Source organism: Brachyhypopomus gauderio, chromosome 11 (genome assembly GCF_052324685.1).
Source record: "Brachyhypopomus gauderio isolate BG-103 chromosome 11, BGAUD_0.2, whole genome shotgun sequence".
NCBI classification, from domain to species: domain Eukaryota; kingdom Metazoa; phylum Chordata; class Actinopteri; order Gymnotiformes; family Hypopomidae; genus Brachyhypopomus; species Brachyhypopomus gauderio.
In genome coordinates, this window is record NC_135221.1 from 18,995,313 (window position 1) to 19,012,913 (window position 17,601).

Below are 17,601 nucleotides of genomic sequence, written 5' to 3' on the forward strand. Positions count from 1 at the left end.
GCGCCGTTACTATGGAAGCTGCATTTTGACGCGGTGCTGACGCTGACGTCACAACGCGGCATTTTAGAATCTAAACAAAATCCCAAAGTTTGTGTTCGAAACGAGACCAGAGTTGGTTGAACTGACGGAAAGTTTCGCGTTTAAAAAGCGTTCAATACAGAAACATCTGTTAAATTCTGTTGTACAGCTGTCTGTCTACAGAGGTAAACGGTACAGACTACAGAGGTAAACATTTCTTTACACATTAATAGTCACTTCTTAATGAAGACGATCAACGATATGATACGATGGATTTAAATTATTTACTTCAAAGCTAATCTGTAGTCCTGTATGCTAGCTTGTTTTTGTTTGACGATCGCTATGCGGTTTAGCGGCTTTGTCCACTTCTGAAGTGAGAGTGGATTGATTATAAAATCGTATTTGGCAGGTTAGATCGTTTAAAGCTGAAAACAGCTGTCCGCGTTATCCTCGTGGCATGCCGTCCGTCCCTTTCGCTCGTGTTTCGTTTGTTTAACTTGCTGTCTTCGTAAGAGCGTCTCTGAACTTTGGTACCTGTTTAAAACTGTACGTTAGCAGCTTTGGTAACTTATTTTAAATGAGTTATTTATACCTTACACTCATTTTTACCCCATTTAAACGGAACCTAACACGTTAGTTCTATTGATGGGTAGTTACATAATCAGGGATGAAGGTGTTTAGCTGCGCCTGTATTTCTTCAGGTGATGGAGTCGTTGAGTGAGATGGAGCAGCGCTTGGTGCAGGTAGGACTGTCTGGACGCCTCCAGCTCTGAGCGTCTGGCTTTGCTGTGGCGGCTCTACGTGGAGAAGGGCAAACGCGCGAGAGAGCTCACTCGGAACATACTGGAGCTGCGCTTGGAGCACGCGGCGGAGCTCAAAACCGTGAGTGTGTTTTCGAGCCATTTTCATCTTTGATTAATGCAATTGTAGTTTTTTCTTTGTTATACTTTAATTTGTTAGTTAGGAATTTACCCGATTTGTTATTGTATTCGAATTGTTCCTGTCTTAATCGTTGTATTAAAGAGTCTTCTCATTTGCATTCTTTTAACTTTTTTAATTTTTTCTGTTGGGTTTTTTATCATTTCATTCGATAGCTCCCCAATTTTCTGTTGTAGATTAGTCTCATTTTCTAAATCTTTCTTCTTCTTATAAGAAGAGTAAGAGATCATTTGGCCTCTTAACACTGCCTTTCCCAAAGTAGTGTTGGTGGGGTTTCTGGAGAATCATTTGTTTCTAGGAAAGATGCCCACTCTTTTTTAATATAGCTGTCAAACTCTGGATCGCTGAGTAAGGAGGTATTTAGTCGCCAGTTGAAAGTTTTATATATTGGATTTATGTTCCATGTAAGTGATACTGGAGCATGGTCGCTAATTGTTATCGGGTGATATTTTATTTCAGATAGACAAGATATAATAGAATTGCTGGTTAAGAGATAGTCAATGCGAGAGTGCGAGTGGTATACTGATGAATAAAAAGAAAATTCTTTAGCGTTCGGGTGTTTGAGGCGCCAACCATCACTGAGCCCTAAGTCTGACATGTATTGCTTTATGATATCTGTGGACTGCCAGTTACGTGTATTGCGTGAACTGGTTAATCTGTCTATATGTGGGTCGAGGGTTAAATTAAAGTCACCTCCAATAATAACTGTAGCGCCTGAGATATTGTTTATATGGTCGAAACATTCGTGAAAGAAGGATGGGTTATCAGTATTAGGGGCATATAAGCTAGCTATTGTTAAGGGGGTATTGCTGATGTTTATGTTGATTATAATATATCTTCCTTCTCGGTCTAATATGGAGGTGTTATGTGTAAAAGATACATTTTTACTTATTAATACTGATACTCCTCTTTGTCTGGAGTTATAGTAGGCTGAGAATATTTAGGTGTATTGTGATGACCTGAACTTGTGATGATTTGTTTCTGATAGATGTGTTTCTTGTAGTAAGCAAATGTCTGCCTTTAGTGACGTGAGATGATTTAGTGCCTTGGTTTGCTTAATTTGTGTGCCGGTACCACGAATGTTCCAGGTTATAAATTTGAGTGAGGACATATAGTGGGATATGGATTAATAGTATTTATCAATGATATGATACGAGTGAGCACATGCTTGAATATTTTCTGCTGTGTATGGGATGGAATGTAAACAGAGTTATTTGTTTCCTGGTCTGGGATGTACAATAGTAATAAAACAGAAGTTGGTGCAGAAAGATAGAGAGAAGTGCTTCCATAGAGACAGATAGAATATAATATAAAAGGAGTTGGGTTTGGAGTGACATGCATGTTGTTATGTTGAGACGTTACGTGCGTTGTATTATTCCTGAGCTATTCCTTGTGTTATTTATGGGATTTTATGGATGGATTAATATGTATGCGGTGTGTTTACGAGTGTGTGTACATTTGCGTGCAGTGAATGGATGTTTCTGGGTAGCGAAAAATCTAAAGTTAGAGGGAGAAGAGAGATAGAGAGAGCAAAGTTCAGTGAAAAATATATATACATTATGAAAAAAAAATAAAAATTTTATGATATATATATATATATATATATATATATATATATATATATATATATATATATATATATATATATATATATATATGAAGAGTTTGGTTCCAAAACGCTATAAATCCATTTTGATCAATTTGAGTAAAAATGTGTTTTCTTTAGCAAGAACGTGGTAGGCTGAAAACCACTGTTTTCTGTTTCAAACTTTCAAATACCATACTAAGGTTAAAAAAACACAAACAAATCAAATCAAGATTTTAATATTTAAAGATTTATTAAAAAAAAAACAATTCATTTTTTCGCAAAACGCAATAAATCCATGCCATGTTTTTTTCAAAATGTCTTGTATATCCTTTGGCATCAATAGAACATTTTTTTTACTGAAAATGTGCAAAATACAATAACAAATAACTGTAAATTGTACATCTTAATATAATAGTTTGACCATTGGGCCTAAAAACACAAATTTCAAAACATTTCATTAACGAACAAGAAATTGTCACGTTACAGCCCCGAACCCCTCCCTTCGAGCGTGTGTTAATGTTGTCCGTGTCTTTACGTGTACGTCCGTTGGTGTGTGTGTGTGTGTGTTCACTTGTCTCGTTAAGACTAATGTGTTTCACGCGGTGCTTGTTAGGCTACGTGTATATAGTGTGTGTGTTTGTATCGCTTGGTGCTCGTCTTTAACGTGGCATTCGTTGTGTGTGTTATACCGTGTCAGCACGCCGTGAGCGTGTACTGTTTAGTGTATTCTACTGGTGTTATGATGCGCCGTGAGCGTTTACTGTTCAGTGTGATTGACAGCTGTTTCAAGACGCCGTGAGTGTGTCCAGCGTCAAGCTCAATAAACGTAGCCTTTGAACGCACAGTCTTTGCATCCTCGACTCCCTCGCACCCATTAACATAAATAGTATAACTGCTATACGAACAGGCTCCTCTATACTATCAAAACCGTTCATTTTCGCGTATTTTGAGAGTGAAAAACGAGATATATTTTACCAAAGTAGGCTACAAAAAATGCCGGGCGGCTCAACAGGTCGCGTTCTATGATGTTTCCATATGTGGTGGTGCGCTGTGATTGGATGAGTGGAGATGTGGCGTTCTGCGGGAAATCAGGATTGGCGTTTGTTGCATTTTGGAAAGAAAGAGAGAAAGTAGGGCAGTATTACACGGCGGAAATGGCGTTTATCGCGTTTTGGAACCAAACTCTTCATATATATATATATATATATACATATACATGCATACACACACATGCATCCATGCACATATACATACCTACATACACATACCTACTTATACATATACACATACCTACACACACATACACACATACCTATATACCTACACATACATACATACAAATGAATATCACTATATATTCAAGATACAGACTGTAGAGCTCAGCGTGTATGAGAGGGAGATAGAGCGCAACAGTGAGCGAGGTCAGGAAAGATAGATAGAGAGAGAGAGAGAGACCGCTCATTCAATTATATAATATAGGAACCTAAAACAACCAAGGGGTTGTCTTTGTCATGATATAGCGTTCCATTGACAAAAAGTTTGTCAACTGTGATAACTGCTTTTTTCCCCTCTTTAATGAAGACTTTTCTGACGGCAAACAGTTTTCTGCGTCTGTCCAGGATTTCACGGGGGAACTGGTCGTTAATTCCCAGGTCTGTACCTCTAAGTTCCCTTCCTTTACTCATGATGAGTTCTTTATGTTTGTAATGCTCGACCTTAGCGACGATGGGTCTGGGTCGGTTGTTCTCGGGTTTTTTTCTTCCTAAGTGGTGCGCGCGGTGGAATGTGATAGATGAGGTTATTTCAGGTGAGAGTTTCAGTTTGGTGATCATAAAGTTTTTTAATATGTCTTCTGGGTTTTCCTGTGTGTGTTCAGGTATTCCAGAGAATACAATATTGTCTCTCATACTGCGTGCTTGTAAGTCCAGAATTGTTTCTTTCATTTGTTTGTTTTCAAGTGTCACTGTTGATAGCTGGCTTGTAAGATCGCTGACGGAATGCTGTAGCATTTTTTTTTCTTTGGTAAGAGTAATGATTTGCTCTTGGCTATATTCCAAGCTTTCACATAGGGCTTGAAATTCTTTATGCAATATTTCAACGAGGTATATTCTGGCGTCGAGTGCAGATAGTTTGCTGTTAATTGATAGCAGAATAGAACTGACCTCTGTGCAGCAGGGTGGTGAAGCTGGAGCTCCTGTATTTCCAGGTGAGCTGGGTGGTTGGAGTCGCTTGCCGGTAGGGGTTTGGTGTTGTTCACCTTTAGGTTTGTGTATGGAAAAAAGTGTGTGTGTGTGGAAAAAAGTGCGTGTGTGAGCGTGCATGTGTGTGAGCGTGTGTGAAAAAAGTGCATGTGAGTGAAAAAAAAGTGTGTAATCGTGCACGTGTGAAAAAAGTGTGTGCGTGTGAAAAAAAGTGCGTGTTTGAGCGTGTGTGTGTGTGAAAAAAAAAGTGTGTTTGTGTGAGCATACGCGTTTTTGAAAAAAATTAATTAAAAAAGTGCGCGCGTGAGAGTGCGCATGTGTGGAAAAAAGTGTGCGCGTGTGATCTTGCGTGGGAAAAAAGTGCGTGTTCTGTCCATTTGTTCAACGCTGAGAAGCCCGGCATGATCAATGCCCACTCTCCGATTCTGTTACATTTAAAACTTATTTATTGTACAAGTGAAATGTTTAGTTGATTTAATCCATGATCCATAATTCTTAACAACTGCATATAATGACATTGAGAAACATAAAGCGTGGTCAAAAAGTGTTTTACCAAGCTCCCCTCTTACCTTTCCCCAAACTATCCGTCATATAACATCTCCCCTCGTGACCAAAAACTCAGGTGCTTCATTATTCAAAAGAAAAGTAAAAGGACGTATGTGAGCATGTGAAAAAAAAGTGTGTGTGAGCGTGCACGTATGTGAGCATGTGAAAAAAGTGAGTGTGTGAGCGTGCACGTATGAGAGTGTGTGAAAAAAGAGTGTGTGTGGGAAAAAAGAGTGCATGTGTGCGTGCACGTATGTGAGCATGTGAAAAAAGTGTGTGTGAGCGTGCACGTATGTGAGCATGTGAAAAAAGAGTGCGTGTGTGACCGTGCACAATTGAGAGTGTGTGAAAAAAAGAGTGCGTGTGTGAGCGTGCACGTATGTGAGCATGTGAAAAAAGAGTGCATGTGTGAGCGTTCACGTATGTGAGTGTGTGAAAAAAGAGTGCGTGTGTGAGCGTGCACGTATGTGAGCATGTGTGAAAAAAAAGTGTGTGTGGGAAAAAAGAGTGCATGTGAGCTTGCACATATGTGAGCATGTGGAAAAAAAGTGTGTGAGCGTGCACGTATGTGAGCATGTGTGAAAAAAAGTGTGTGTGAGCGTGCACGTATGTGAGCATGTGAAAAAAGAGTGCGTGTGTGAGCGTGCACGTATGTGAGCGTGTGAAAAAAGTGTGTGAGAGCGTGCACGTATGTGAGCGTGTGCGAAAAAGGGTGCGTGTGTGAGCGTGCACGTATGTGAACGTGTGCAAAAAAAGTGCGTGTGTGCACGCTCACACACGCACTCTTTTTTTCACACACGCGTGTGTGCACACTTTCTGAGAAACACTGAGAATCCTGGCATGATCAATGCACACTGCTTTACTTTGCTGTGGTCATTCGAGCTGGTTGTGTTTTTTATTTTTTGCTTTTATTTTATATATATATATATATATATATATATATATATATATATATATATATATATATATATATATATATATATATATTCCCTGCCCTTCTGTCTTTTCCCTTTTTATTCTTTCTCTCCCCCTCTTTTCTTGGTCCACCTAACCCCAATAATTATCACTTTGCATATTGTTATAATTTTTATAAATGTAATTTGAACTGTACATAAAAACAAAGTTGCCCTCCAAAGATGGGGGGGTGGAGGTGGGCCATAAAAAAACTTATTGTACAAGTGAAATGTTTAGTTGAATTAGTCCATGATCCATAATTCTTAACAACTGCATATAATGACATTGAGAAACATAAAGCGTGGTCAAAAAGTGTTTTACCAAGCTCCCCTCTTACCTTTCCCCAAACTATCTGTCATATAACATCTCCCCTTGTGACCAAAAACTCAGGTGCTTCATTATTCAAAAGAAAAGTAAAAGGACGTATGTGAGCATGTGAAAAAAAAGTGTGTGTGAGCGTGCCCGTATGTCAGCATGTGAAAAAAGTGTGAGTGTGTGAGCGTGCACGTATGAGAGTGTGTGAAAAAAGAGTGCGTGTGGGAAAAAAGAGTGCATGTGAGCGTGCACATATGTGAGCATGTGAAAAAAGTGTGTGTGAGCGTGCACGTATGTGAGCATGTGAAAAAAGAGTGCGTGTGTGAGCGTGCACGTATGTGAGCATGTGAAAAAAGTGTGTGTGAGCGTGCACGTATGTGAGCATGTGAAAAAAGAGTGTGTGTGAGCGTGCACGTATGTGAGTGTGTGAAAAAAGAGTGCGTGTGTGAGCGTGCACGTATGTGAGCATGTGTGGAAAAAAAAGAGTGCATGTGGGAAAAAAGAGTGCATGTGAGCGTGCACATATGTGAGCATGTGAAAAAAAGTGTGTGAGCGTGCACGTATGAGAGTGTGTGAAAAAAGAGTGCGTGTGGGAAAAAAGAGTGCATGTGAGCGTGCACATATGTGAGCATGTGAAAAAAGTGTGTGTGAGCGTGCACGTATGTGAGCATGTGAAAAAAGAGTGCGTGTGTGAGCGTGCACGTATGAGTGCGTGTGGAAAAAAAGAGTGCGTGTGGAAAAAAAGAGTGCATGTGAGCGTGGACATATGTGAGCATGTGAAAAAAAAGTGTGTGAGCGTGCAAGTATGTGAGCATGTGAAAAAAGAGTGCGTGTGTGAGCGTGCACGTATGTGAGCATGTGAAAAAAGAGTGTGTGTGAGCGTGCACGTATGTGAGTGTGTGAAAAAAGAGTGCGTGTGTGAGCGTGCACGTATGTGAGCATGTGTGAAAAAAAAGAGTGCATGTGGGAAAAAAGAGTGCATGTGAGCGTGCACATATGTGAGCATGTGAAAAAAAGTGTGTGTGAGCGTGCACGTATGTGAGCATGTGAAAAAAGAGTGCGTGTGTGAGCGTGCAAAATTGAGAGTGTGTGAAAAAAGAGTGCGTGTGTGAGCGTGCACATATGTGAGCGTGTGAAAAAAGAGTGCATGTGTGAGCGTTCACGTATGTGAGTGTGTGAAAAAAGAGTGCGTGTGTGAGCGTGCACGTATGTGAGCATGTGTGAAAAAAATGTGTGTGGGAAAAAAGAGTGCATGTGAGCTTGCACATATGTGAGCATGTGGAAAAAGTGTGTGAGCGTGCACGTATGTGAGCATGTGTGAAAAAAAGTGTGTGTGAGCGTGCACGTATGTGAGCATGTGAAAAAAGAGTGCGTGTGTGAGCGTGCACGTATGTGAGCGTGTGAAAAAAGTGTGTGAGAGCGTGAACGTATGTGAGCGTGTGCGAAAAAAGGGTGCGTGTGTGAGCGTGCACGTATGTGAACGTGTGCAAAAAAGTGCGTGTGTGCACGCTCACACACGCACTCTTTTTTTCACACACGCGTGTGTGCACACTTTCTGAGAAACACTGAGAATCCTGGCATGATCAATGCACACTCTGCTTTACTTTGCTGTGGTCATTCGAGCTGGTTGTGTTTTTTATTTTTTGCTTTTATTATATATATATACATATATATATATATATATATATATATATATATATAAATATATATATATATATATATATATATATATAGGTGCTTCATTATTCAAAAGAAAAGTAAAAGGACGTATGTGGGCATGTGAAAAAAAAGTGTGTGTGAGCGTGCACGTATTTGAGCATGTGAAAAAAGTGTGAGTGTGTGAGCGTGCACGTATGAGAGTGTGTGAAAAAAGAGTGTGAGTGTGCACGTATGTGAGCATGTGAAAAGAGTGCGTGTGTGACCGTGCACGTATGTGAGCGTGTGAAAAAAGTGTGAGTGTGTGAGCGTGCACTTATGAGAGTGTGAAAAAAGAGTGCGTGTGGGAAAAAAGAGTGCATGTGAGCGTGCACGTATGTGAGCATGTGAAAAAAGAGTGCGTGTGTGAGCGTGCACGTATGTGAGTGTGTGAAAAAAGAGTGCGTGTGTGAGTGTGCACGTATGTGAGCATGTGTGGAAAAAAAAGAGTGCGTGTGGGAAAAAAGAGTGCATGTGAGCGTGCACATATGTGAGCATGTGAAAAAAAGTGTGTGAGCATGCACGTATGTGAGCATGTGAAAAAAGAGTGCGTGTGTGAGCGTGCACGTATGTGAGCGTGTGGGAAAAAAGAGTGCGTGTGTGAGCGTGCACGTATGTGAACGTGTGCAAAAAAAGTGCGTGTGTGCACGCTCACACACGCGCTCTTTTTTTCACACACGCGTGTGTGCACACTTTCTGAGAAACACTGAGAATCCTGGCATGATCAATGCACACTCTGCTTTACTTTGCTGTGGTCATTCGAGCTGGTTGTATTTTTTATTTTTTGCTTTTATTTTATATATGTATATATTCCCTGACCTTCTGTCTTTTCCCTTTTTATTCTTTCTCTACCCCTCTTTTCTTGATCCACCTAACCCCAATAATTATCACTTTGCATATTGTTATAATTTTTATAAATGTAATTTGAACTGTACATAAAAACAAAGTTGTCCTCCAAAGATGGGGGGGTGGAGGTGGGCCATAAAAAAAACTTATTGTACAAGTGAAATGTTTAGTTGAATTAGTCCATGATCCATAATTCTTAACAACTGCATATAATGAAATTGAGAAACATAAAGCGTGGTCAAAAAGTGTTTTACCAAGCTCCCCTCTTACCTTTCCCCAAACTATCTGTCATATAACATCTCCCCTCGTGACCAAAAACTCAGGTGCTTCATTATTCAAAAGAAAAGTAAAAGGACGTATGTGAGCATGTGAAAAAAAAGTGTGTGAGCGTGCACGTATGTGAGCATGTGAAAAAAGAGTGCGTGTGTGACCGTGCACGTATGAGAGTGTGTGAAAAAAAGAGTGCGTGTGTGAGCGTGCACGTGTGTGAGCATGTGAAAAAAGAGTGCGTGTGTGACCGTGCACGTATGAGAGTGTGTGAAAAAAAGAGTGCGTGTGTGAGCGTGCACGTGTGTGAGCGTGCACGTATGTGAGCGTGTGAAAAAAGTGTGAGTGTGTGAGCGTGCACGTATGAGTGTGTGAAAAAAAAGTGTGTGTGAGCGTGCACGTATGTGAGCATGTGAAAAAAGTGCGTGTGTGAGCGTGCACGTATGTGAGCGTGTGAAAAAAGTGTGTGAGAGCGTGAACGTATGTGAGCGTGTGCGAAAAAAGGGTGCGTGTGTGAGCGTGCACGTATGTGAACGTGTGCAAAAAAGTGCGTGTGTGCACGCTCACACACGCACTCTTTTTTTCACACACGCGTGTGTGCACACTTTCTGAGAAACACTGAGAATCCTGGCATGATCAATGCACACTCTGCTTTACTTTGCTGTGGTCATTCGAGCTGGTTGTGTTTTTTATTTTTTGCTTTTATATATATATATATATATATATATATATATATATATATAGGTGCTTCATTATTCAAAAGAAAAGTAAAAGGTCGTATGTGGGCATGTGAAAAAAAAGTGTGTGTGAGCATGCACGTATGTGAGCATGTGAAAAAAGTGTGAGTGTGTGAGCGTGCACGTATGAGAGTGTGTGAAAAAAGAGTGCGTGTGTGACCGTGCACGTATGTGAGCGTGTGAAAAAAGTGTGAGTGTGTGAGCGTGCACTTATGAGAGTGTGAAAAAAGAGTGCGTGTGGGAAAAAAGAGTGCATGTGAGCGTGCACGTATGTGAGCATGTGAAAAAAGTGTGTGTGAGCGTGCACGTATGTGAGCATGTGAAAAAAGAGTGCGTGTGTGAGCGTGCACGTATGTGAGTGTGTGAAAAAAGTGCGTGTGTGAGTGTGCACGTATGTGAGCATGTGTGGAAAAAAAAGAGTGCGTGTGGGAAAAAAGAGTGCATGTGAGCGTGCACATATGTGAGCATGTGAAAAAAAAGTGTGTGAGCATGCACGTATGTGAGCATGTGAAAAAAGAGTGCGTGTGTGAGCGTGCACGTATGTGAGCGTGTGGGGAAAAAAGAGTGCGTGTGTGAGCGTGCACGTATGTGAACGTGTGCAAAAAAAGTGCGTGTGTGCACGCTCACACACGCACTCTTTTTTTCACACACGCGTGTGCACACTTTCTGAGAAACACTGAGAATCCTGGCATGATCAATGCACACTCTGCTTTACTTTGCTGTGGTCATTCGAGCTGGTTGTATTTTTTATTTTTTGCTTTTATTTTATATATGTATATATTCCCTGCCCTTCTGTCTTTTCCCTTTTTATTCTTTCTCTACCCCTCTTTTCTTGATCCACCTAACCCCAATAATTATCACTTTGCATATTGTTATAATTTTTATAAATGTAATTTGAACTGTACATAAAAACAAAGTTGTCCTCCAAAGATGGGGGGGTGGAGGTGGGCCATAAAAAAAACTTATTGTACAAGTGAAATGTTTAGTTGAATTAGTCCATGATCCATAATTCTTAACAACTGCATATAATGAAATTGAGAAACATAAAGCGTGGTCAAAAAGTGTTTTACCAAGCTCCCCTCTTACCTTTCCCCAAACTATCTGTCATATAACATCTCCCCTCGTGACCAAAAACTCAGGTGCTTCATTATTCAAAAGAAAAGTAAAAGGACGTATGTGAGCATGTGAAAAAAAAGTGTGTGAGCGTGCACGTATGTGAGCATGTGAAAAAAGAGTGCGTGTGTGACCGTGCACGTATGAGAGTGTGTGAAAAAAAGAGTGCGTGTGTGAGCGTGCACGTGTGTGAGCGTGCACGTATGTGAGCGTGTGAAAAAAGTGTGAGTGTGTGAGCGTGCACGTATGAGAGTGTGTGAAAAAAAGTGTGTGTGAGCGTGCACGTATGTGAGCATGTGAAAAAAGTGCGTGTGTGAGCGTGCACGTATGTGAGCATGTGAAAAAAGTGTGTGAGAGCGTGAACGTATGTGAGCGTGTGCGAAAAAAGGGTGCGTGTGTGAGCGTGCACGTATGTGAACGTGTGCAAAAAAGTGCGTGTGTGCACGCTCACACACGCACTCTTTTTTTCACACACGCGTGTGTGCACACTTTCTGAGAAACACAGAATCCTGGCATGATCAATGCACACTCTGCTTTACTTTGCTGTGGTCATTCGAGCTGGTTGTGTTTTTTATTTTTTGCTTTTATTATATATATATATATATATATATATATATATATATATATATATATATATATATATATATATATATATATATATATATATATATAGGTGCTTCATTATTCAAAAGAAAAGTAAAAGGACGTATGTGGGCATGTGAAAAAAAAGTGTGTGTGAGCGTGCACGTATGTGAGCATGTGAAAAAAGTGTGAGTGTGTGAGCGTGCACGTATGAGAGTGTGTGAAAAAAGAGTGTGAGTGTGCACGTATGTGAGCATGTGAAAAAAGAGTGCGTGTGTGAGCGTGCACGTATGTGAGCGTGTGAAAAAAGTGTGAGTGTGTGAGCGTGCACTTATGAGAGTGTGAAAAAAGAGTGCGTGTGGGAAAAAAGAGTGCATGTGAGCGTGCACGTATGTGAGCATGTGAAAAAAGTGTGTGAGCGTGCACGTATGTGAGCATGTGAAAAAAGAGTGCGTGTGTGAGCGTGCACGTATGTGAGTGTGTGAAAAAAGAGTGCGTGTGTGAGTGTGCACGTATGTGAGCATGTGTGGAAAAAAAAGAGTGCGTGTGGGGAAAAAAGAGTGCATGTGAGCGTGCACATATGTGAGCATGTGAAAAAAAAGTGTGTGAGCATGCACGTATGTGAGCATGTGAAAAAAGAGTGCGTGTGTGAGCGTGCACGTATGTGAGCGTGTGGGAAAAAAGAGTGCGTGTGTGAGCGTGCACGTATGTGAACGTGTGCAAAAAAAGTGCGTGTGTGCACGCTCACACACGCACTCTTTTTTTCACACACGCGTGTGTGCACACTTTCTGAGAAACACTGAGAATCCTGGCATGATCAATGCACACTCTGATTTACTTTGCTGTGGTCATTCGAGCTGGTTGTATTTTTTATTTTTTGCTTTTATTTTATATATGTATATATTCCCTGCCCTTCTGTCTTTTCCCTTTTTATTCTTTCTCTACCCCTCTTTTCTTGATCCACCTAACCCCAATAATTATCACTTTGCATATTGTTATAATTTTTATAAATGTAATTTGAACTGTACATAAAAACAAAGTTGTCCTCCAAAGATGGGGGGGTGGAGGTGGGCCATAAAAAAAACTTATTGTACAAGTGAAATGTTTAGTTGAATTAGTCCATGATCCATAATTCTTAACAACTGCATATAATGAAATTGAGAAACATAAAGCGTAGTCAAAAAGTGTTTTACCAAGCTCCCCTCTTACCTTTCCCCAAACTATCTGTCATATAACATCTCCCCTCGTGACCAAAAACTCAGGTGCTTCATTATTCAAAAGAAAAGTAAAAGGACGTATGTGAGCATGTGAAAAAAAAGTGTGTGAGCGTGCACGTATGTGAGCATGTGAAAAAAGAGTGCGTGTGTGACCGTGCACGTATGAGAGTGTGTGAAAAAAAGAGTGCGTGTGTGAGCGTGCACGTGTGTGAGCGTGCACGTATGTGAGCGTGTGAAAAAAGTGTGAGTGTGTGAGCGTGCACGTATGAGTGTGTGAAAAAAAAGTGTGTGTGAGCGTGCACGTATGTGAGCATGTGAAAAAAGTGCGTGTGTGAGCGTGCACGTATGTGAGCGTGTGAAAAAAGTGTGTGAGAGCGTGAACGTATGTGAGCGTGTGCGAAAAAAGGGTGCGTGTGTGAGCGTGCACGTATGTGAACGTGTGCAAAAAAGTGCGTGTGTGCACGCTCACACACGCACTCTTTTTTTCACACACGCGTGTGTGCACACTTTCTGAGAAACACTGAGAATCCTGGCATGATCAATGCACACTCTGCTTTACTTTGCTGTGGTCATTCGAGCTGGTTGTGTTTTTTATTTTTTGCTTTTATTATATATATATATATATAGGTGCTTCATTATTCAAAAGAAAAGTAAAAGGACGTATGTGGGCATGTGAAAAAAAAGTGTGTGTGAGCGTGCACGTATGTGAGCATGTGAAAAAAGTGTGAGTGTGTGAGCGTGCACGTATGAGAGTGTGTAAAAAAAGAGTGTGAGTGTGCACGTATGTGAGCATGTGAAAAAAGAGTGCGTGTGTGACCGTGCACGTATGTGAGCGTGTGAAAAAAGTGTGAGTGTGTGAGCGTGCACTTATGAGAGTGTGAAAAAAGAGTGCGTGTGGGAAAAAAGAGTGCATGTGAGCGTGCACGTATGTGAGCATGTGAAAAAAGTGTGTGTGAGCGTGCACGTATGTGAGCATGTGAAAAAAGAGTGCGTGTGTGAGCGTGCACGTATGTGAGTGTGTGAAAAAAGAGTGCGTGTGTGAGTGTGCACGTATGTGAGCATGTGTGGAAAAAAAAGAGTGCGTGTGGGAAAAAAGAGTGCATGTGAGCGTGCACATATGTGAGCATGTGAAAAAAAAGTGTGTGAGCATGCACGTATGTGAGCATGTGAAAAAAGAGTGCGTGTGTGAGCGTGCACGTATGTGAGCGTGTGGAAAAAAAGAGTGCGTGTGTGAGCGTGCACGTATGTGAACGTGTGCAAAAAAAGTGCGTGTGTGCACGCTCACACACGCACTCTTTTTTTCACACACGCGTGTGTGCACACTTTCTGAGAAACACTGAGAATCCTGGCATGATCAATGCACACTCTGCTTTACTTTGCTGTGGTCATTCGAGCTGGTTGTATTTTTTATTTTTTGCTTTTATTTTATATATGTATATATTCCCTGCCCTTCTGTCTTTTCCCTTTTTATTCTTTCTCTACCCCTCTTTTCTTGATCCACCTAACCCCAATAATTATCACTTTGCATATTGTTATAATTTTTATAAATGTAATTTGAACTGTACATAAAAACAAAGTTGTCCTCCAAAGATGGGGGGGTGGAGGTGGGCCATAAAAAAAACTTATTGTACAAGTGAAATGTTTAGTTGAATTAGTCCATGATCCATAATTCTTAACAACTGCATATAATGAAATTGAGAAACATAAAGCGTGGTCAAAAAGTGTTTTACCAAGCTCCCCTCTTACCTTTCCCCAAACTATCTGTCATATAACATCTCCCCTCGTGACCAAAAACTCAGGTGCTTCATTATTCAAAAGAAAAGTAAAAGGACGTATGTGAGCATGTGAAAAAAAAGTGTGTGAGCGTGCACGTATGTGAGCATGTGAAAAAAGAGTGCGTGTGTGACCGTGCACGTATGAGAGTGTGTGAAAAAAAGAGTGCGTGTGTGAGCGTGCACGTGTGTGAGCGTGCACGTATGTGAGCGTGTGAAAAAAGTGTGAGTGTGTGAGCGTGCACGTATGAGTGTGTGAAAAAAAGTGTGTGTGAGCGTGCACGTATGTGAGCATGTGAAAAAAGTGCGTGTGTGAGCGTGCACGTATGTGAGCGTGTGAAAAAAGTGTGTGAGAGCGTGAACGTATGTGAGCGTGTGCGAAAAAAGGGTGCGTGTGTGAGCGTGCACGTATGTGAACGTGTGCAAAAAAGTGCGTGTGTGCACGCTCACACACGCACTCTTTTTTTCACACACGCGTGTGTGCACACTTTCTGAGAAACACTGAGAATCCTGGCATGATCAATGCACACTCTGCTTTACTTTGCTGTGGTCATTCGAGCTGGTTGTGTTTTTTATTTTTTGCTTTTATTATATATATATATATATATATATATATATATATATATATATATATATATATATATAGGTGCTTCATTATTCAAAAGAAAAGTAAAAGGACGTATGTGGGCATGTGAAAAAAAAGTGTGTGTGAGCGTGCACGTATGTGAGCATGTGAAAAAAGTGTGAGTGTGTGAGCGTGCACGTATGAGAGTGTGTGAAAAAAGAGTGTGAGTGTGCACGTATGTGAGCATGTGAAAAAAGAGTGCGTGTGTGACCGTGCACGTATGTGAGCGTGTGAAAAAAGTGTGAGTGTGTGAGCGTGCACTTATGAGAGTGTGAAAAAAGAGTGCGTGTGGGAAAAAAGAGTGCATGTGAGCGTGCACGTATGTGAGCATGTGAAAAAAGTGTGTGAGCGTGCACGTATGTGAGCATGTGAAAAAAGAGTGCGTGTGTGAGCGTGCACATATGTGAGTGTGTGAAAAAAGAGTGCGTGTGTGAGTGTGCACGTATGTGAGCATGTGTGGAAAAAAAAGAGTGCGTGTGGGAAAAAAGAGTGCATGTGAGCGTGCACATATGTGAGCATGTGAAAAAAAAGTGTGTGAGCATGCACGTATGTGAGCATGTGAAAAAAGAGTGCGTGTGTGAGCGTGCACGTATGTGAGCGTGTGGGAAAAAAGAGTGCGTGTGTGAGCGTGCACGTATGTGAACGTGTGCAAAAAAAGTGCGTGTGTGCACGCTCACACACGCACTCTTTTTTTCACACACGCGTGTGTGCACACTTTCTGAGAAACACTGAGAATCCTGGCATGATCAATGCACACTCTGATTTACTTTGCTGTGGTCATTCGAGCTGGTTGTATTTTTTATTTTTTGCTTTTATTTTATATATGTATATATTCCCTGCCCTTCTGTCTTTTCCCTTTTTATTCTTTCTCTACCCCTCTTTTCTTGATCCACCTAACCCCAATAATTATCACTTTGCATATTGTTATAATTTTTATAAATGTAATTTGAACTGTACATAAAAACAAAGTTGTCCTCCAAAGATGGGGGGGTGGAGGTGGGCCATAAAAAAAACTTATTGTACAAGTGAAATGTTTAGTTGAATTAGTCCATGATCCATAATTCTTAACAACTGCATATAATGAAATTGAGAAACATAAAGCGTAGTCAAAAAGTGTTTTACCAAGCTCCCCTCTTACCTTTCCCCAAACTATCTGTCATATAACATCTCCCCTCGTGACCAAAAACTCAGGTGCTTCATTATTCAAAAGAAAAGTAAAAGGACGTATGTGAGCATGTGAAAAAAAAGTGTGTGAGCGTGCACGTATGTGAGCATGTGAAAAAAGAGTGCGTGTGTGACCGTGCACGTATGAGAGTGTGTGAAAAAAAGAGTGCGTGTGTGAGCGTGCACGTGTGTGAGCGTGCACGTATGTGAGCGTGTGAAAAAAGTGTGTGTGTGAGCGTGCACGTATGAGTGTGTGAAAAAAAAGTGTGTCTGAGCGTGCACGTATGTGAGCATGTGAAAAAAGTGCGTGTGTGAGCGTGCACGTATGTGAGCGTGTGAAAAAAGTGTGTGAGAGCGTGAACGTATGTGAGCGTGTGCGAAAAAAGGGTGCGTGTGTGAGCGTGCACGTATGTGAACGTGTGCAAAAAAGTGCGTGTGTGCACGCTCACACACGCACTCTTTTTTTCACACACGCGTGTGTGCACACTTTCTGAGAAACACTGAGAATCCTGGCATGATCAATGCACACTCTGCTTTACTTTGCTGTGGTCATTCGAGCTGGTTGTGTTTTTTATTTTTTGCTTTTATTATATATATATATATATATAGGTGCTTCATTATTCAAAAGAAAAGTAAAAGGTCGTATGTGGGCATGTGAAAAAAAAGTGTGTGTGAGCGTGCACGTATGTGAGCATGTGAAAAAAGAGTGCGTGTGTGACCGTGCACGTATGAGAGTGTGTGAAAAAAAGAGTGCGTGTGTGAGCGTGCACGTGTGTGAACGTGCACGTATGTGAGCGTGTGAAAAAAGTGTGAGTGTGTGAGCGTGCACGTATGAGAGTGTGTGAAAAAAAAGTGTGTGTGAGCGTGCACGTATGTGAGCATGTGAAAAAAGTGCGTGTGTGAGCGTGCACGTATGTGAGCGTGTGAAAAAAGTGTGTGAGAGCGTGAACGTATGTGAGCGTGTGCGAAAAAAGGGTGCGTGTGTGAGCGTGCACGTATGTGAACGTGTGCAAAAAAGTGCG

General features: G+C 41.1%; 1 long non-coding RNA gene across 1 annotated transcript; it reads left to right on the forward strand.

Annotated features, from left to right (window-relative positions):
• Positions 1-87: 87 nt before the first annotated feature.
• LOC143527676 (uncharacterized) lies at positions 88-5,995 on the forward strand. The gene is made up of 3 exons (XR_013134219.1): positions 88-225; positions 720-900; positions 4,127-5,995. It is a non-coding gene; the product is annotated as an uncharacterized LOC143527676 (long non-coding RNA).
• Positions 5,996-17,601: the final 11,606 nt, after the last annotated feature.